The following is a 22,172-nucleotide window of genomic DNA, read 5'->3' as shown; positions in this document are numbered from 1 at the left end:
GTATAATGTGTAGAAATTATGGTGACTACCCACAGGAGCACCTAAATTTTATGTCGTATATATTCATACACGTGTTGTTTTAATTCAAAGCCTTATTGTATCTCTATTTGCAGTTATCATACCTACCAATCTAAATTCGCATGCTACCTCTGTCACTAAGCTCAATGGAACCAACTTCTTAGAATGGAAAGAGCAAGTTGAGTTCACATTGGGGGTACTTGAACTGGATATGGCTCTTCTTAATGATAAGCCACCTCTACTTACTACCGAAAGTACTGCTGAGGAAAAGAATCTCCTTAATACTTGGGAGAGGTCTAACAGACTAAGCATTATGTTTTTGCGAATGACTATTGCTACCAACATCAAAACATCCCTTCCTAAATCTGAGAATGCTAAGGACAACATGCAGTCCATTCAAGATAGGTTTAAGACTGCAGACAAATCCCTTGCTGGGAAACTAATGGCAGATCTTACAACCATGAAGTTTGATGGCACTCGCTCAATGCATGAGCATGTCATTGAGATGACCAACCTTGCAGCAAAACTAAAGAATTTGGGACTATCAGTGGATGAGGCTTTTCTCGTCCAATTTATCCTGAATAGTTTACCTCCTCAATACGGGCCTTTTCAAATTCATTACAACACTATTACGAACAAGTGGACAATGAATGAATTGGCTAACAAACTAGTTCAAGAGGAGGCCAGGCTGAATCAACAAGGTATTAAAGTAGCTCATCTCATTCACAGAGCTGGACACAAACCTGGGAGAAAGCATAATTCAGGCCATAAAAGGGCACCACCCAGATCTAATGAGGCTAATCAAAACCCCAAGAAGACAAAGAAGGAAGATGTATGCAAATTTTGCAAGAAACCTGGACACTTTTAGGCAGACTGCACTAAACGCAAAGAATGGTTCGAAAAGAAAGGTAACCCCATGGGTTTCATAAGTTATTTCGAATCAAATCTTACTTATGCTTCTTCTGATACTTGGTGGATTGACACCGGTGCTAATGTTCATGTTTCCAACTCAATACAGGGATTCATTACGATCCAAACCACAAACCCAAGCGAGAACTTCCTCTTCATGGGAAATAAAGACAAAGCTCCAGTTGAAGCTATTGGAACCTTTCGTCTTGTTTTAGATAGCGGTTATCAGTTAGACTTATGTCAAACTCTTTATGTTCCGTCTATTTCCCGTAATTTGGTTTCAGTAAGTGCACTTGATAAAGTTTATTCGTTTGAAGTAGGAAATGGTATTTTCAGATTATTCAAAAATTCTAGTCGAATTGGTTCTGGAATTTTGATTGAAGGTCTATACAAGTTTCATCTTGATAATCAAATTGTTGAAACCCATCTTACCCTGCATTCTAAGGAAACAAAACGAGAGTCATCTTCAAATGACTCTTATTTCTTGTGGCATAAAAGACTGGGTCACATATCCAGTGAAAGAATCAAACGATTAGTAAAAGATGGTGTCCTTCCGGAGCTAAATTTTACTAATATTAAAGTATGTGTGGATTGTATTAAAGGAAAAACAACAAAACACACAAAGAAAGGAGCCACAAGAAGTACCCAGCTTCTTGAAATAATTCATACAGATATTTGCGGACCTTTTGATGTTCCAACCTTTGGGAGAGAAAAGTATTTCATTACCTTTATTGATGATTACTCACGTTACTGTTATCTATACTTGTTGCATGACAAATCTCAGTCTGTAGATGTTGTACAAGTGTTCATTACTGAAATCGAACGGCAACTAGACAGAAAAGTGAAAATCATAAGGTCTGATAGAGGTGGTGAGTTTTATGGAAGGTATGACGAAACAGGACAACATCCTGGACCTTTTGCAAAACTACTCCAAAAGCTTGGAATTGTTGCCCAATACACAACGCCTGGTTCCCCATGGCAGAATGGTGTACTAAAAGGCAAAATCGTACATATATGGAAATGGTTAGATCCATGATGAGTCATGCTAACTTACCTATATCCTTGTGGATGGATGCTCTACGCACAGCTGTTTATATCTTGAACAGGGTTCCCAGTAAGGTAGTTCCAAAAACACTTTTTGAACTATGGAAAGGATGGAAACCTAGTTTAAGACATCTCCAAGTATGGGGTTGTCCAGCTGAGGCTAGAATCTACAATCCACATGAAAAGAAATTGGACTTTAAAACGATTAGTGGTTATTTTATAGGTTACCCAGAAAAGTCCAAAGGATTTAGGTTCTACTGTCCTAACCATAGTACGAGAATTGTTGAAACCAATAATGCCAAATTCTTTGAGAATGGCAAAATTAGTGGGAGTAATAAAACTCAAGATGTGATCATTCAGGAAATAAGGGTACCTATTATTTTTCCTTCTATTCCGAAAGATATTGGAAACCCTCCCGTTGTTGAACCTTTTCACAATGAGGAAAACCCAATAAATGATCAACAACTCCATAATGATATTATCGCCAACCAACACATGGATGAAGCACCAGAGGAACCAACATTAAGAAGGTCTCAAAGAGAAAAGAGATCCGCTATTTCCAATGATTACATGCTTTACCAAGTTAAATCTGAAGAATGGACAATTAAAGACCCGGTTTCTTATTCACAAGCCATTAAGGATGTTAATTCTAGTAAATGGATTGATGCCATGAAAGATGAACTGAATTCTATGGATGAAAATAAAGTATGGAAAGTTGTTGATCAATTGCCTCCAGGACACAAACCAGTTGGCAGTAAATGGGTCTTCAAGACCAAACGCGACTGTAAAGACAATATTGAACTATATAAAGCTAGACTTGTTGCCAAAGGTTTCAATCAGAAAGAAGGCATTGATTATACTGAGTCATTTTCCCCTGTGTCCAGGAAGGATTCTCTTAGAATCATCATGGCATTAGTAGCTCACTATGACCTCGAGTTACATCAAATGGATGTGAAAACCGCCTTTCTTAATGGAAACTTAGACCAAGAAGTCTACATGAGTCAACCTGAAGGCTTCAAAATTGAAGGTCAGGAAGACATGGTCTGCAAACTTAAGAAATCAATATATGGACTGAAACAAGCTTCGAGGCAGTGGTATCTAAAGTTTCATGAAATCATTATGCAATTTGATTTCAAAGAAAACATAGTTGACCCTTGCATATATCTCAAGATCAGTGGGAGTAAGTTTATATTTTTGGTTCTGTATGTTGATGACATATTACTGGCTAGTAGCGACCTTGGTTTATTACATGCTACAAAGGATTATCTCTTTGAGAACTTTGAAATGAAAGATATGGGTGAGGCTTCTTATGTGATAGGAATAGAAATATTCCGTGATAGGTCACTTGGTATTTTGGGATTGTCTCAGAAAGCATATATTGACAAAGTTCTAGAGCGATTTGGCATGATGACATGTTCCTCTAGCCCTGTTCCACTGCATAAAGGAGACAAGCTTGATCTTGAGCAGTGTCCACAGAACCTTTTGGAACGTAAAGAAATGGAAAAATATCCTTATACTTCTCTTGTAGGGAGTTTGATGTATGCACAGGTCTGTACAAGACCTGACATTAGTCATGTTGTTGGCATGCTGGGTAGATTTCAAAGTAACCCAGGAATTGCTCATTGGAAAGCTGCAAAGAAAGTGCTGCGATACCTCAAGGGAACAAGAAATTATACGCTCACATACAAAAAATCAAATCACCTACAGGTGATTGGTTATTCAGATTCAGATTTTGCTGGATGTCCTAACACTAGACTTTGCACTCTTAGCTATGTGTATTTCTTATGTGGAGGTGCAATATCATGGAAAAGCCAGAAATTTGAGTTGCTTTACACATCCACCATGATGGCTGAATACGTGGCATGTTATGAGGCTACAATTCAGGGAACATGGTTGCACAATTTTGTCTCTCAATTCGACGCTTTGAGTTTCATCTCTAAGCCATTAACACTCTATTGTGACAATGAACCTGCAACCTTCTTCTCCAAGCATGACAGGATATCTAAGGGAGCCAAACACATGGACCTTAAATATCTATCACTGAAGCAAGATGTTAAATTAAAGAAAATTGTCATTGAGTCTATACGTACAGATTACATGGTCGCAGACATATTCACGAAAGGACTACCTCCAAACACATTTCAGGGACATACTGAAAGCATGGGTCTTGAAGATAGTTCTTAGTTAATATTTTCTGCTTTTATTTCTGTACTTGTATTTGACATTTATTGAGCTCTTAAAGCAATTCTACATATGCTATTTCTGTTTTCCACTGTGCACACATTTACGTTTGGATGAATGATAACAGAAATAGTCTTTAAACAAAGACATTATGAGACCATTACGTAAATCTCCTATTACGGTCTAACTATGAAAGTTGTAAATGACATAGTACATGGAAGTAAGCATGTTACAAAATAATGTGTACACGCCATGACTCCCATTGACAACCGAATTAGCCACGACACTTATGATAACCAACTAAAGAAGTGTTTAGCATATAATGCGCGCCTTATGATTCCTAAAATGAAATCACTGATAGATTTTCCTATCGACCAAGTGGGAGACTGTAAGGAATTTATATTTTCTTTCCTTCCCCTAAATATGGTCATTATAGGAAATCCAATATTTTAGGATATATGCTAAATATTGGTTTCTATCTTGTACAAGATTAGCTTTTGTTCATCACAAAAACTTCACTTCACAAAATTCAACACATTAAGATTTGTAGACAAGGAGAGAGAAACATATGTATTTTCTGGCGATTAAAACATTCAATCAATAACAACATCAGACAGCAGGATCGACAAGCTCTCTGCATCAGGATGTCTGGAGATAACATTTAAATTGTTTTTGATTAATCCTACATATGATTATTATGTAGTTCACGATCTTAGAATTCATGTTAAGAAATATCTAACCTGCTATGTTCTTTTTCTGCTTCAACTAAACTCCTGTCCTTAACTAGTGATGAACAAGCAAGGGCGGGTACACGTTTCCACTTAAGCCTTCCAATAATCCGCCTCCTCCTCTTTCCATTCTGTGTCCAGATTTAGGCATTATGTATTTGAATTTATTTTGACATAATATAAGAACAGAAGAAAGTGGTATGTACTCTCACCTTTTCAGGAGTAGCCTTTGCCTCTGAAACAAAGAGCTTCTTTAGCAGATTCACCCAACTTCCCATCTTTGCCATTAAACGAACATCATATCAACAAAAACTGAGAAAAGTAAAATAAAACCAAGCGAACAAACAGTTGGCATATGCAGTAACATCAATCAAGAGTCTAGTATTTATTTGAATTAAATCTCATTGACAAAATACTATTAGACAAGTCCCGGCAATTGTCTTTATATATGATATATTGAGCTAGTTTGTACTTTATATGAAGATTTATGGTGGGCAATTGGTATTTTTCGGATTGGTTTAGAAATGATTTTTTAATTACATTGAGCTTAATTTGATATTATGTGGAAATTTATGATGAAATATGCAGTGGGTTTGATTGGGAAATGGAATGTAGTGATTGGGTTGGCGGGTTTTCACATAGGTTCTAGCATGAATGAGATTGATTACTATTTTTTTCATTAATACTGTTACGGATTACATAGGTTCAAATGTTCAATAGAGCTCTATGTCATTGTGAGATTAGGCACTTGATCCAATTATGCCCCGAAGCACTATTCTTAAGGCTCCTTTGCACAAGTGCAATTGAATCCTAGCGTTCTAATTTCAATAAATGCATTTTGTTCCATCATTCATGGTGTGTTTACATAATTGTTGTGGGGTGCATGGTCAAGAGATAGAGTGTAGCTATTGGAACCGACTACATGTAGAAGGGGCAGCTAAATCATACCCTGTTAATGAAGAACCAGTTACTGAAAATCTGGGGATTGACGAGAGTGGACCTAAACAAGAAGGTGTTGCATCTCACAAAAGGACAGCAAAGATCCATGATTTCTGTTTAGGGATCCCCTTTGGTTAGTTCTCTTCTTTGTAATTTAATGTTTAAATTCCTAGCAGATGTCAAGTGAATGCTTTTTAGGACAATCAAAATTGGGAAATCGATAATGAAATATGCTGTATTCTTTGAGCAATTTTTCTGTTACCTTTTTTTATCATTACCTAAATCTTTGTTAAGACATCAAAAGAGGCATATGTTCAAGATAATTTTGATGTTGGAGAGCTTGTTCATCTCAGTGTCACTATATTATTGCACCGCATATATTCTTGCTCGGTTAAATGAAGCTTAATTTGTTGATGTAGTATGTTCCATTTCTTATCCAATATAAAATTGTATGTTATCAAAGAAAAAGGAAGAAAAGAGGGTCAAAACCCCAATATACGGATCCAAATTCTTTAGTAGCAAAAGTTCAAAATATCCAAGAGAAAAGAGAAGGCCCCTGGATATCTTATACTCTGATTTTATAATCTAATTGATTTCATCAACTATAAGTGTGTTTGTTATGATGGAAACATTATAGAATGAAAAGTAAAATAAGAGTGGTTCACCTTTTCCATAGCTTTTAAGGCGTTTGTTTATCTATGGAAAGAAAATGGGTTTTTCTATATGGAAACAAAATCATGGAAATGGAAAAGGTTTTGTATTCTTAGCTAATCCCTGAAAATTTTGTAGAAAGGAAAGGAAATAGATAGCTAGGGACTTACTACTATCACACCCAACAATATAATTATTCATTTCCATAGCTTTTGCAAACAAACATGATTATTCTTTTTCCCAGTTTTTATTTTCCTTTCTCCAGTTTACCAAACACATACCATTTTAAATTATTTCCTTTCCATTCCATTCTATAGTGGACCACCCATATTATTTCCTTTCCTTTCCATGAGTTAAAATTTAACAAACACACTCTATATTTGATTTGTGCCGCTAAAGCATCTATTGTAATAGCCTTGGTGTTTCCTTTAAAGGTTAGGTTTTATATTCTCATAGGTGGGGTTGTTTTGAGTGGAGGACTGCTGTCTCTATATTGTCCTGAAATCTCACAACTCTTGGCATTGGCATGCTTTTTGGAGGTGGTTTACTGTCACTGAGCATATCTAGCTTAAAGGTTTGGAAGGATGGGAAATCCAGCTTCCCATTCATGTTGGGCCAAGCACGTACTTAAAAATCTAGTGGACTTTAGTATTTGAATGTTACTGAGACCTTTTAGTCCATTTTTTGAACTCAATAGTACCATTTAAAATGGCACATATTAGAATACAGTTAGATGTTTAGAGCAACTCCTTAATTCCTTTATGTGCTTATCTTTGTTTCTTATTCTATATACAACAATAGAACTCATCTCTTTTTCTTAACTTTGCAGTGCTCTCTATAGCATTTATCTGGAAACATCTTCAAAATTACTCTTTGGTAAGTGATCGAATAAGTGATCACTGTTATAAATTATTTTTTACTCATCAATAAGCGATTTTCTTTGTTTTGAATGTTGCCTGATATCTGTTAGGAATATACAACTTAATTGTACTTACTCTTTACTAATTACCAAACTATACAAACATTTTGTCTTGTAAGTGTCTTGTACTTCTTAATTAAATCCGAGTCTAGTGTAGATACACTATGTCTTTAAGACAGATTTTCCCCCTCACGGTTGATGGGAAACTACCTCCCAAGATAGAATGGATTTCCTTCTATAGAAAGCTAGCACTTCAATTCTATAGAATCAGCGAACACAACATAGTATTTGACTAAGACCAGAGGGAGAAGAGAAAGATCAGAACTCTGTGTGATCTGGTGTGTCTTTCTCTCCAAATTCATCCACTATTTATAGGTGAGTAGTGCCTCTTCGAAACAACAAACTGACTCTTGGGAAAAAGTAAGCAACTCTTTGAAAAGTCACATGTTTCGAAAAGACACATCATTTCGGCATAAAGCACTGTTTCGAACCAGTGCCTATTTCGAAAGGTCACACCTTTTTGGCATGATACACTGTTTTGAACCAGTGCACATTTCGAAAGGTTGCACTTTTTCGACATAATGCACTATTTCGAACAAGTGCATCATTTTGAAAAGATTTTTCTCACTTTACGTACTGTTTTAAGAAAAACTCATTTCATCTCAAGTGGAAACAAACTACTCATTCATATTTTAATGGATTTGTGCAAATTTATTTTTCTAACAATATCGATCGTGGTTGCAGACAAAGAAAGTCTTTCCGTCGGGGTTTTATGATGTTATAAAGTACGCATATATTCTTTTGTAATATATGTTTTCTATTCACCAAGATTGCTCATGAGTTACAACATCTGCTCATTTATATGAACTCACTTCCAATGAATGACAATGATGTAATGTTATGTTTCTATTCGTATGTTGTAGCATCTGGAAGAAACCCACCACCGAAAAATTCAAAGCTGGCTGCTAACCCGTCCTCGTAACTCCACACTCAAACTTATGTTGTACTTCGGCAGAAGGAAAAAAAAATGTGAAAAAAGGACCAAGTGAGAGCTCTAGGTCCTGACTTTATTTTGTGCGGACTGGTCCTGACTAGAGCATTTCTGTATATATATATATATAGTCCGGCTTCTAAAAGGACCTTAAATAAGTACCAAATCTAAAACAACCCACAACTTCACCTGCAAAATTATTTAAAACCTAATTTTTTGTGGATATGATCTACAAAAATTCAACTCGTTTGATATCCTCTAACTTAGATAAAAATTGTTGTCCACTTTTAAAAAAATATCTAACGGTCCAGAAATGTCTAGTTTTTGCAATCATCTTTTACCAATGTTAAAAATTGTCAAACAAGTTGATTTTTGTAGATATATTCTTTCTAGTTAGTAGATCATATCCACAAAAAATTAGGTTTTAAATCATTTTGTAGGTGAAGTTGTGGGTTGTTTTATATTTGGTACTTAAGTTTGGTACTTATTTAAGGTTCTTTTAGGAGCCGAGCTATATATATACCGGGTCGGCTACGTCGACATACTATTCTAACATACTATCTTGACATACTCAGGCAACCGTTCTAACATGAGATATGCTTCTTAGAAACCAAAAAAACAAAAAACAAAACTGACATTTTCTTTTCATGAAAAATTAAGCCCTTTTTCTTCTTCATCTACACCTTTCTGGTCATCACTATACTCGAAAAAATAGAAGGAAAAAACTTTTTTTTTTTTTTTTTTTTTTTCCAGTTCTATGGCATAGCTAGTAATTCGCCGTTTAATTCACGAATTATTCACGTATTGTAAGGATTCCCGTATAAAACGAACAAGACGGCGAATATTTGAAAGAATTATAATGTCCGAATTATTGAAATTAAAAAACACGGGACTTTTATTGTAAAAGTTGGAAATTGGAAATGGAAACTCTCGTACTTTAATACTTGGAAAAACTCAATCGACTAAAAAAGTAAAGATTAAGAACCCCTAAATGCTTAGACTAAATAATAAGAAAAGCATGTGTGTAACGCCCGTATTTAATATACGTATTTATTTATTTATTTATTTATTTATTTATTTATTTATTTAATATTTGATTGGATTGGATTTGGGATGTGTGGGCCTGGTTTCTGGGTCCGAGTCTGTATTGGGTTTGGGTTTCAAACCCAAGTATATAATCACATTGTTCTAGAGAATAGGGTTCTTAGAGAATAAAAAAAATAATAAAAATGGAGGCGGCTCGTTTGCTAGAGCGTGGGAGCGCGACGGTTCGGACAATGAGGGATTCGTCGGGTTTTAATTAAGGTGAGTAGATTAGTTTTATATTTCACGGTCTAATTCTACTATCCAATGTTTTCTGTGTATTCTTTGGTCGTTATTATTATTGTTAATGTCGTTGTTAAACTAGTTACTTACATATTGTTTGTTGGTCTTTGGATGTCGTGTCCTTGTGATTTGGGTTACTTTTAGTTGTCAAAGAAAAAACTTGCTACACGCCTACACGGCTATCTGCGAACAAACCGTCCATTGTTCCAAACCCTTGAAGTTACTATCTCTTACTCCTTAGCCATTCTAGTGTTACGCCATTTATCCGCTTTCGATCATGTGTTAGATACCATGTGAATATGGAGGAGAATCTAGTAATCCAACGGATGTGTCACCGGTCGGACCTTTGTGTGGCTGTGTTACTTGCTGAAAACTAACTATGTAATGTGGTGTGAGCTCGAGATTTAAGGTTTTCACTTACAAATTGATTTAGGAATCAATGCGTACTCAAGTCAGGCTTTGGTAAAACTGAATTGGTGGCTGGTGGCCGGACTTGAGCAACTGGAGGTAGCTGTGGAGGGTCGATACAATTTAAATTGGAAGTTGTCTTGGTTGGTTGAGAATTGATTGTAAGGGATGGGACTGAGTGTTGTGAAGTGGGGGAGCTCTTGTAGAAGCCATTAATGGCCGCCAGAGATTTACAGATCTAGGTTGATGAAGAGTTTGATTTAATGCTTATAGGTTTTTGACTTTTATTAAAGTTGTAGGGGTTTTCTTAAGGAGAAAAATCGATTGGGTTAAAAAGGAGGAGTGTGGAGGACCGGCGGTGGTCGGTGGTGGAGGAAATTTCTTGGTGAGCTGATGAAGAAGGAAGAGGACGACCTGTTCCTCTTAGTTGGGCCTTGGGCTTTGGTTGGTTTTTTTGGGCCGGCTATTTTGGTTTTGGTTTGGGCCGGTTTAGATTAAGTTGGTTGGGCCAAAAACTAACTAGTTTTCCTTGGGCCTAAACCTTTTGTTTGGTTGGGCCGGATTCTAGTTTAGTTTTCTTGGGCCAGTTTCTATGATTTTGTTTTTGGGCCGAATCCAATTGAGTTTTGGGCCAGTTTAGTTTAAAGTTTTTGGGCCAATTTCTATTTCTTGTTGGGGCCTGCTTTAATTGTGTTTCGGTTGGGCTGGATTCTTTTCTTTTAATTGTGGTTGGGCCTTTTCCAATTAGTTTGTTTTTTATGGGGCCAGTTGTAATTTTTGTATTCATGAGCCGGTTTTCTTTTATTTTGTGGGCTGGGTCATTTTGGTTTTAAGTGGATTTGTTCCCTTTAGATATTTCTAGTTGGGTCCGAACCATGACCTTCGCCATGAGCCCATGCACCTTTGACCTTAGCAATGAACCATGGCTTTGACCATGAACCTGTTGAACATGGAAATGACAGTTTGACTGTGACAATGATTTGTTGACTTTGACTTTGACCATTGACCGTTGACTGTGGAATGTTATTTTTCCAGTTTTTCACATATTTAAGAATATGGACAAATGTAGTAATAAAATATTGTCGGAAATTGTATAATTTTGTTTGTCTTTATCTAATTAAGATTTGACGTGAGTAGTGTGTAAAACCTATAATATATAGGCACGTAACAAGAGGGGAATTCTGATAACAAGACTTAGATATATATGTTTTTATGAGTATTCAATTATATACGGACTTAGATTCATGGACTTTAGATTTTTGGAGATTTGATTGTGGACTGTGGACTGTGGACTGTTTAATTGTGCTACGTTTTCTGTTGTAAATTGTATGGACAAATCAAATGCTAAAATGCTGTGGAAGCTTGTATAAATTTGGTTGTCATTATCTAATTAAGATTTGACGTTGAAATTGTGACATTATATAATATGTTGGGATATATATATTAAATGCAATAGTTGTGGAGAAATAAATGTATAAACCCTCAATTATTTTATCTGTGAGATGCTAGTAGAGTATTTGTGGATATTTCCACGGGGAGTGTGGCGTGTAGTGCAATAATATATTGGCGTGAAAAAATGAAAGTGGTTATGAGATATAATTGAGATATTTCTAAATATTGTGGCTTAATGCAATAAGGTATTTGACCTGCACGTGATATAGTGGAATTATTATGAGTCATAAATGTATGTCACCTGAATAAATTACGTAACGAAAATATCCTAGAACCTAGCTACCACAACTCATGTGATTTACCCTGTGTGAGCATATGTGATATGATTGGCTCCTGTATAGGGTGTATATATAAGATGTTGATTGACCCATGTGTTGGGCAATCGTAGCCGAATAGTGGCTTAATTATTCCGTTCGCAAAATTAGAACGAGATGCGCGATATTTTATGCCGAATAATGGCAGTACTTACATAATGACTTTCGTGTGAGGGTTACCTGATGTGCGACTTCCCGCTCAAGGTTACGCACGGAGTGGTTCATTATGTAAGGGGAGGCATGTGGATATACATGTTCGGCGTTGGGAAGCGATTGTGGTAGCCAGGGAAACTAGGTAAGACATAGATACGACGTGATTTTAGGGACACACAAAGAAAGCCTTAATTAATATAATTATGGTAATATGTTGTTTAATAATATATCTTTAGATAGATGATTGTATATGGTTTTGCAGACGGGTGGGTCAAACTAATTACTTGTGCAGAGACGACCCACTCTGTAATTAAGCATGAAATGAGGTAAGTATAGAATATGCTTGGCTGGTTATTAGCTTGGTTAGAACCTAAGGCGCCTCGTAGATGAACTAAATGCCTTTTTATTATGCGTATGGTTTGTTGTGTGGTTAGTAGGAAGTTAAAGCGCCTCAGTGGAGGAACTACCTGCCTTATTTATTGTAGCTAAGAATGTCGTATTAGTTGTTGGAAGTTAAGGCGCCTCGGTGGAGGAACTAACTGCCTTATGGATTGTGTATATATATGTATAAGTATATGTTTTATTTTAGAGCTACTCACACCAAAGATTTTTATAATCAATGACCCGATTTGCATATTTGCTTTATCGGGTGTGTTCATTAAATGAACATAGTTGATAAGTCTTGACAGGTTTAGTGTTGAAGAAGATAGGTTCTTTGCTTGTGGTTTTGCGTTAGCGTCACATTTCAAGATAGACTTTGTTTTCCTTTGAGGTGATGATATAGATTTTCGGTTGAGATAAGGTTATTTGCATTTTCATTTGTTAATTTTGTAATGAAGAGGACTTTTGTTTAAGTTAAAATTTTTATTGGTTTTAATTATCCACATATTTAAACTGTTTATGGGTTTTTGGAAGTGGAGAGTGCGTCACACCTCGGAGATCGAAGAGTCGGGAACAAATAATGTTTTTTCCGAATTCTGTCGAAATTCGGGGTGTGACAATGTGTCTAGTTCTTGAAGGCTTTAAGCCATAGCTAGAAAATAGATTCCACCATTTTTTAGTTCTTGAAGCCATAGCTTTGAAAATCAAAACTCAAAAGCAATCTTGTTTACCGGGAATGGATGTGTTGGTTGTACGTTTTTAATTTTGTTTCTGTTAGTAATAGTAACTAGAACAAAAAATTTGACATTTGTATTATTTTTTTATGAATAAAATTGTAAAAATAAAAATAAAAGCATTATATCAAAGTTTTAAATATAAAATATATAGCCGAATTTTAAAGGAATGCATTCGTATTATACCCGTTTAAAACACGTATATCGTATTTTTGTCGTTAGAGTTTTATTGGACTGAATATTTAAAAGTATTATTGTTAAACATTTTGAATCTTAGGCGAATAATTTCAGTATCGAACTTTTGTCGTCCACGAATTTACTAGCTATCACTTCTACTAAATAATAAATAATGGAAAAACTAAAATAAATAATACTATTGTTTGCAGCAACTAAATAATGTTATTCTTTGCAACTAGCTAGCTTTTGTGCCTTTGTGTGCTTGCCGCATCCAAAATCCCGTCAACATTTTTAAGGTTGACACAATCATCAAGTTTTGGAATTTAAAACTTGAAGCTTCAATTGTAGCGAACACTTGCACTAAGAGTCCTTCGATTTGGTCGGGACATATAAAAAGGGGAGTCAACTATAAATGTATTTTTTTCATTCAGAAGCTTTCTTTGGCACTGATTAGTCCATATTACGAAATTCATGGTCCATGTTTCTTAAAGATGATTATCACACTAACAAAAGCAGAGGCAAACGCGTACACCACACAGTTAGCATCACAGTTTTTAGTGAGCTAAGCTTCTTACTTTAACTTGGAATTTGAGACTGCATGCCAAGAGGTGAGGCCCTCTGTTTCCTTGAACAAACTTGGTACATACGAGGAACGTAACAAGTAATTCGGAAGTACCATTGTAGCCTCCAATCAGATACATGTGTAGAGGGATGGATTATAGAGTTTGTATGAAGCCAATGGACAACATGTGGAAAACCAAATGCCGTTGTGGATTAGAATCTGATAATTACAGCTCCTTCCAACGGAAATGGCCACTTTAACTTGTATATGATCTAGGATTATGATTTCCAATGTGTTTGTTTTTTTGTTTTTTGTTTTTTTTTTAAAAACTAATTATCCTGATTTCCAATGTGAGTAAACACATTGATGGTAAACACTCCAAAGAGAAGAACGACTTGCTTATGAATGTGGCACTGTTCCTTTGGTGCCAAACAGGAAGTTCCATTGTGTTACACATCTTGCTATTACAAACTATAATACTTCAAAATGTGCTAATGACCTGACCTTGTACCATCGGTAATGTGAAGGAAACCAACTAGAAATGAAAACTTATACCATAAACTCCTGTTTCAGCAAGATTTGTCAAAACACACCAGTTGAGAGTCGGAAGTAATGTTTTTGGAGATGGTGAAGGAGATGGTTGTTGGGGAAAGATGAGACTGGACTTCAGTGCGAAGTTGCCTACGTACCCAAATGTATTGCTTGGGATCAAGTCTCGATTGCGTAGTTCTGGAAAAATGACGAAGGTTGGATTTTATAGGTAGGATTGGTGATAGTTACTTCCTCGTTCTCCAATATTCCAATCGTGGGATGAAGTTGGAGAACTGGCGGGAGAACTGTCCAACCGTGGGATGAAGTTAGAGAACTGGCAGGAAAACTGTCAAATCGTGAGATGAAGTTAGAGAACTGGCAGGAGAACTGTCCAATCATGGGATGAAGTTGGAGAACTGGCGGGAGAACTGTCACACGATATGAAGTTGATGGAAGTGAATCTTGAATGTAGACGAAATTGTGGAAGTTGTGGACGAAGTTGTGGAAGTTGTTTGACTCGCAAAATATGTGCGCAATTGATATTGATTTTACGTGTAGGTAAGTAGGCTTTGAGCATAGGCTTTGAACATGGGCTCTGAGCGTGAGCTTTTTGTAGATAAGCTCTGAGCATGGGCCTTTTTTGTAGATAAGCTCTGAGCGTGGGCTTTTTTGTAACATAGACTCTGAGCGTGAGCTTTATATTGAATTGGGCTTTTATTGGGTCACATTTGTGGGGGCCGGAACATCGCCCTCTCTTTATTACATGGGCAAGGCCCGTGTGGCAAAGAAGTAATAATATTTATGGTACTTGGTAGGTTAGTAAATCGGTAAAAATAAAAATGATTGTAGTTGAAGGCAAATAGAAATTTCTTTCTTGATATAATTTATATAGAGTTCGTATAAATTTGGAATTTGATATTATTGAATTGATTGTATAATGGTGAAAATATATAATGGTAGTTTGGTAAATATAATTGTGTTATAATGGTTAAAAGATGAAAAGCTATAGACTTATAGCCCACGGGCTTTTTGAAGGTTGTTATGGAGTCAAACCTAAATATATGGGTTGATTTTTAGGGGTCAGTATAATGGGCTTGATCTACGCTTTTAGATATAATGGACCGGGTAACTAAAAAACAGATAATAAGGATTGTTAAACCAATATTTTGGTCTAATTTGAAAGTAGGAATGGCAAAGAAGTTCTCAACAGCGGCTACATAACTGGATTGCAAGTGGCTGAAAATGAAAGAAAGAAAAGAGTCAGTAATCAAAAGTAGCTAGTGCGACAAAGAGGACCCGGCTATATAGTTTATGTCAGTTATGAAGCTCTTTGTTTCCACGATTTATCTCCAAAGCCTTGGAGAATGCAGCAGCTGCTTGGTCAAAATCTTTAAGTACATTTCACGCTGCACCTGCCCTGTAATATCCCATGGGCCATTCAGGCTTCAGATTAATTCAAGCGTTGGTATCCGCTAAAGCAACTTCTTCTTTTAGAAGGGCATAACAAAGGCTCCTATTGGAGTATACATTTGCATCACTGGGGTCCAGAGTTGTGGCCATAGAGTACCATTTTGTTGCCAAGAGATATTTCTTCTTCCGGAAAGCAGTTTCTCCTTGAGATTTTGCCTCATTAAAATTTTCTTTAGCTTTGACCTTTCTCTTTTCCGTTACTTTTTTTTACTCTAATGCCTTGATATTCCACCAATGCTCCAGTATGAATATGTAGGAATAGGTGATGTAACAGGATAAAGAATCTGGACATCTTGGTGGTTTTCATTAATAACTGCAATCTTTAGTGGTGTAAACCCTTCATGATTGTACACATTTGGATCAACTCCTGCTTTCAGCAAGCACTTGATCATTTTAGTTTCGACTTGAGTTGCTGCAACAACTATAGGCACTACGCCACATGTACCAACGTTAAGGTCTGCACCAGCCTCAATCAAAAGGTTCACTGAAGGCAATGAATTTTCAGTAACAGCTGCTGACAGGGTACTAATATGTTGCTCACAGTAAAAATTTGGCAGCTGATGACAGGGTACTAAAATTTGAAAAAATAGCAGATTGTTCGAACTTTTTCAGGATTGCTGTCACACCCCGAATTTCGACAGAATTCGGAAAAAATATTATTTGTTCTCGACTATTCGATCTTCAAGGTGTGATGCACTCTCAACTCCCAAAAACCCATAAATAGTTTAAATATGCGGATAATTAAAAACCAATAAAAATTTTAGAATTAAACAAAAGTCCTCTTCATTACAAAAATTTACAAATAAGCTTAGATTACAAATCTCTTTTCATTAACTCTTTATTTAAAATTACAAATGAAAATACAAATAACATTGTCTCAGCTGAAAATCTATATCACCTCAAGGGAAAACAAAACTTATCTTGAAATGCGACGCTTAACGCAAAACCACAACCAAAGAACCAACCTTCTTCAACACTAAACTTGTCAAGACTTATCAACTATGTTCATTTAATGAACACACCCGATAAACAAACATGAATCGGGTCAAAGATTATAAACAATCTTTGATGTGAGTAACCCTAAAATTCAAATTATACTTATACAAATATATACACAATCCATAAGGCAGTTAGTTCCTTCACCGAGGCGCCTTAACTTTCAACGACTAATACAACATCTTTAAGTACAATAATTAAGGCAGGTAGTTCCTCCACTGAGGCGCCTTAACTTCCCACTAACCACACAACAAACTATACGCATAATAAATAAGGCATGTAGTTCCTCCATCGAGGTGCCTTAGGTTCTAACTAAACAAATAACCAGCCGAGCATATTCTATACTCACCGCATTTCATGCTCAATTACAGAGTGGGTCGTCTCTGCACAAGTAATTAGTTTGACTCACCCTTCTACAAAACTATTTACAATAATATATTTAAAGATATATCATTAACCAACATATTACTATAATTATATTATTTAAGGCTTTCTTTGCGTGTCCCTAAAATCACGTCGTATCTATGTCTTACCTAGTTTCCCTGGCTACCACAATCACTTCCCAACCGAACATGTACATCCACATGCCTCCCTCACATAATGAACCACTCCGATGCGTAACTATCCCGGGATGCGCACACCCGTGTAACCCTCACACGAAAGTCATTATGTAAGTACTGCCACTATTCGGCATAAAATATCGCGCATCTCGTTCTAATTTTGCGAAAGGAATAATCAAGCCACCATTCGGCTACGCCAGAAGGGCCAATCACATTGCTTATGCCAGAAGAGCCATTCAGATTCACTGAAACACCCGAAGGGCCAATCATATCACATACGCCCATCACAAGGGCCAAATCACATGAGTTGTGGTAGCTAGATTTTAGGTTTTTCGTTACATAATTTATTCAAGTGTCATACATTTATATCTCGGAATAATTCTTATTCTATCCCATGCCAGTATACTTAATTGTACTGAAGCTCAACGTGTCTCGTTATAATACAATCCCTATTATCACGTGCCAATACTATTCATTGTACGATATCTAAATATCTCTATATCAAATCTCGAAACTTATTATTTCACGTGCCCATTATATATTGCACTACACTATATGGAATATCTCAAACCTTCATACATACTACAATTCATTTAACTAGCAACTCATAATAGTAATCAATCCTGTAACGTATTCGTTCAATATATTTATGTGAACTAAAGTCACCATCAAAGGCACGCATTATTATTCGAGTCCAAATCACAAGTCAAGTCAAAATGATCAACCATCAAAAAGCCCAAAACTAAAGTCCATGAATCTGAGTCCATGTGTAGTTTAATTCTCATAAAAACGAATATATCTAAGTCCTATAAGAATTCCCCTCTTGTTACGTGCCAGTATTTATATTCTTTACACACTACTCACGCCAAATCTTAATTAGATAATGACAAACAAAGTTATACAATTTTCGACAATATTTTATTACTACGTCTGTCCATATTCTTAAATATGTGAAAATCTGGAAAAAGTCAACATTCCACAGTCAACGGTCAACGATCAAAGTCAAACTGTCATTTCCATGTTCAACAAGTTCAGGGTCATAGCCATGGTTCACGGCTAAGGGCAAAGGTGCATGGCTCATGGCCTCATGACTAAAGTCATGGTTAAGGCCATGGTTCGGACCCAACTAGCCAAGCCTATGACTCAACCAAAGGTTCAAATAATGTTAGCCGGATCCAACATAAAAACCAAACTAGAAACCGGCCCAACAATATATTTAGCCCAACTAGAAATATCTAGAGGGAACAAATCCACTTAAAAACAATAATGGCCCAGCCCATAAAAATAAAAGAGAACCGGTCCATGTACACAAAAATTAGAACAGGCCCAACCAAAAATAGAACCGGCCCAACTCAAAAGATTAATATCGGCCCAAAACAGAAAATTAGATTTCGGCCCAACTAACAAAACTAAAAAGGTTTGGCCCAAAGCCCAAAAACTAAAACCGGCCCAAGGCCCAACCGGTCATCTTCCTCAGCTTCACCCACCAACAAATCGGCCACCACCACCTCCACACACCACCCTACACAAACCCACCGATTTTAATCCTCATAGAAACCCCTACAACTTTAACAAAACCAAAAACTCTAATTAATACACTCGAAAATCACTCTCCCTGATCTCGACCTCTATTCACCACCGTCCGACGGCTTCCCACAGCCCCACTCGACAGCCCTCACACACCCTACACTACCCCACTTTAACCCACCATCAATCAACCAACAAAACCAACCAAACCTCAAACTATAAACACAACTATATACAAGTTCAATCCATAATGTACAGGGGCTTTAGCCGCCATTAACAGGCCCAAACAAGGTTCGACAGTTCAACGTCGATTTCGAAGTTTCGAGTTTAATCTAATAATAACGACCACGCCAAAAAAAATAACCAAAGAATGAGCAGTAACAATGGGCGGAAACATTTGACAGACAAAAATGTTTGTATACACGTAAAACTAAAATATAGGTTCGATGAAAAAAAAGCAACATAACTACTCACCTTAATTAATAGCTCGACGAATCCCTCCTAATCCGAATCGTCGCGCTCCAACGCTCTAGCCAACGAGCTTTTATCTCCGCCTCCATTTTTTTTTTATCTCAAAACCCTATTCTCTAGAAAAACATGATTATATACTTGGGTTTGAAACATAAGCCTAACACAGACTCGGGCCCAGAAATCAGGCCCACATATCCCAAATCCAATCCAGCGAATTTTAAATAAGTATATAAATAAATTAATAAATAAATAAATACGTATTTTAAATACGGGCGTTACAATTGCCAACTCATTCAGCGGCATACAGAGGCAAAGGATTAAATTGGAAGCTCAATATATTGTGACTTCGTTCACCTCAAAGGATCGGCAAAAACCAAAAGGTTTCTACCCATCAACTTGATCGGCACTTGCTTTGGGCGGTTCGAGTGATCGGCAATAGTATCGAAGCAACAGCTCAAAGAGATCGAGCGGCATGTCTAACACTTTGGGTCGGCAATTCAATTCTTTGAATTCAAACTTTCGTCCTAAATATTGATCAGCGGCAATTCAATTCTTTCTAAATATCATTTGGATCAGCGGCATTCCAGAAAACACACATCCAACGGCATTTCAATTCGAAGGGATTATGACAAATTTGCATACTCTTTTCAGCATTCCCATTTATTATGATCGGTAGAGGGTGGCGTAGGATCGGGAGAACCATAAAAATTATTGCACTTGTGCGACAACAGAGAAGGCTTCTTGTCGTGTGCATTGAGTACTCATCATAGTTGGGATCCAGAAAATTGCAATCAGTTGAAACCATTGCTATAAATCTAGGATTATGCAGATCCCTTCTAGAGATTACCCAGTTGCCCCTGAAATTCATTGGAACACCGCCGTAGTGGAACAATTTAGGAGGTGTTGTATAGCCTCGATTAAATTGCTAGTGGCATATCTCACATATGGTGTCACCCTTCTCATTTTACCACTTCTGCACGCATCTTCGATGAGCATACTTCAAGCTACCAAAGCATGAACAAGGAGTTTCCATTTTGAAATCTGCATCTTCATCTTGGCAAATCTGACACTCCATTTTTACTCGGGATCCATCTCCAAAATCCATTTTATGAAAAAAGAACTACGTTTTTTTTTCCAGCTTCAATGGCTGATGGTGTTACATGTTGAGACCGGCTTCTCTCTATATGAGATAGGAAATAATAATTCACAATGCTTTGTACGAGTTCTTTCCTTTCACCAGAAATCCTATCAACTTGATCAGCACTTCTTCCAGCAGCAAAACCCTATCAACTTGATCAGCACTTCTTCCAGCAGCAATAAAGTAGTGTAGATAGCAATCCAAAATCTAACGACAATGAAAATCCGATTATGAAAATTTGATATAGCATTGTTCAAGGATGGGAAATTCAAATGGATTGGCCGTTCAGGAATCAGCTGTTTTTTTTTTTTTTTTTTTGGTAAAAAGGTTTAGCTTGGTCGGCACTATACTATATCTCGGATGATCACCATGTTAGCACGATATGGGCATGTTGAATTAGTTGATCAGCTGATTATGAAGGTTAAAAGAGATTCCTCAAAAACATTCCTAATATAGAGATTGATATTGGTTTTGTTGAGATTGAGAGTGTAAACCAATATACATTCCTAATATACATTGATTTTGGATATACATTGGATTCCATGCCGCTGGTTTTGATATTGGATTTTGTTGATCGCCTTTACTTAAAAGGATCAGCAAAAAAGAAATGAAAAAGATACCATATCTTTGGCCCACGCTTCTCATTATGTGGAGATCAAATGACAACATATCAAACCCTTCAATTCAATTCTTTAGGATCGGCAGTACCAGCGGCAATTCAAACCAGAGGCATACAACGTAGATTGAACTTATTCAGCGGCAATTACAGAAACAACTCTTAAAGAAAAGCATGGGCTATAACAACAGTGGCATACATGAAATCTTTCCGAACCGAAATCCCTTAATCATTAAATATTGGGTTCTTGGAATAAATTTTTTTATAACTTGCAAAGAAGAGCAATGGGTTATAACAGCAGCGGCATACAACATAGATTGAACTTATTCAGCGGCAATTCAAACCAGCGGCATACAACATAGATTGAACTTATACAGCTGGTTTTGAAGCAGATTGTTCGAACTTATTCAGCGACAATTCAAAGGGATCACAGTACCAGCGGAAATTAAATTCGAAGGGATCGGCAATAACTTGATAGGCCTTGTCCATCTTGAGTCATTTAGATCAAGAAGAATTGTTGGTTGGAAAGCAATATTAGAATGATCGGTATAGGATCTTATAAGAGAAGGATTGGTAACTGTGGTGGGTTTGAGAGAGATAGCAAATCGTTTCTAATTGATTTGGCTATGGTAATCTTTCCTAATATTAGGAATGTAGAGATTAGGAATGTATATTGGTTTTGTTGAGATTGATTGGCAGCTTACAGACTCATCGACAAGTTCTCGATCAATTATACAAACTGGGCTATAGGTATATAGAGATTGATCGGCAATGATACAAACTAATTGAATTGGATTAATTGATTGGATTGCACTTTATAGGCAATTTGATCGAGAACTGGATTTTGGTTGTTGATTTATTGAAACACAAACTGGATAGATCGGCGAAATGAAATTTGGGGTGTCACCGCCCCCAAAGTGTAATGATAACATAATGGAATTTGGAGTGTCACCGCCCCCATAATGTAATGATAACG

General features: G+C 36.6%; 1 pseudogene; it reads right to left on the bottom strand.

Annotated features, from left to right (window-relative positions):
* Window positions 1-16,100: 16,100 nt before the first annotated feature.
* Window positions 16,101-20,517, bottom strand: LOC147477897 (uncharacterized; annotated as a pseudogene).
* Window positions 20,518-22,172: the final 1,655 nt, after the last annotated feature.

This window comes from Coptis chinensis, chromosome 9 (genome assembly GCF_015680905.1).
Source record: "Coptis chinensis isolate HL-2020 chromosome 9, ASM1568090v1, whole genome shotgun sequence".
Classification (NCBI taxonomy): Eukaryota; Viridiplantae; Streptophyta; class Magnoliopsida; order Ranunculales; family Ranunculaceae; genus Coptis; species Coptis chinensis.
The sequence above is the reverse complement of the archived record's forward strand: the minus strand, read 5'-3'. Positions and strand labels throughout refer to the sequence as shown.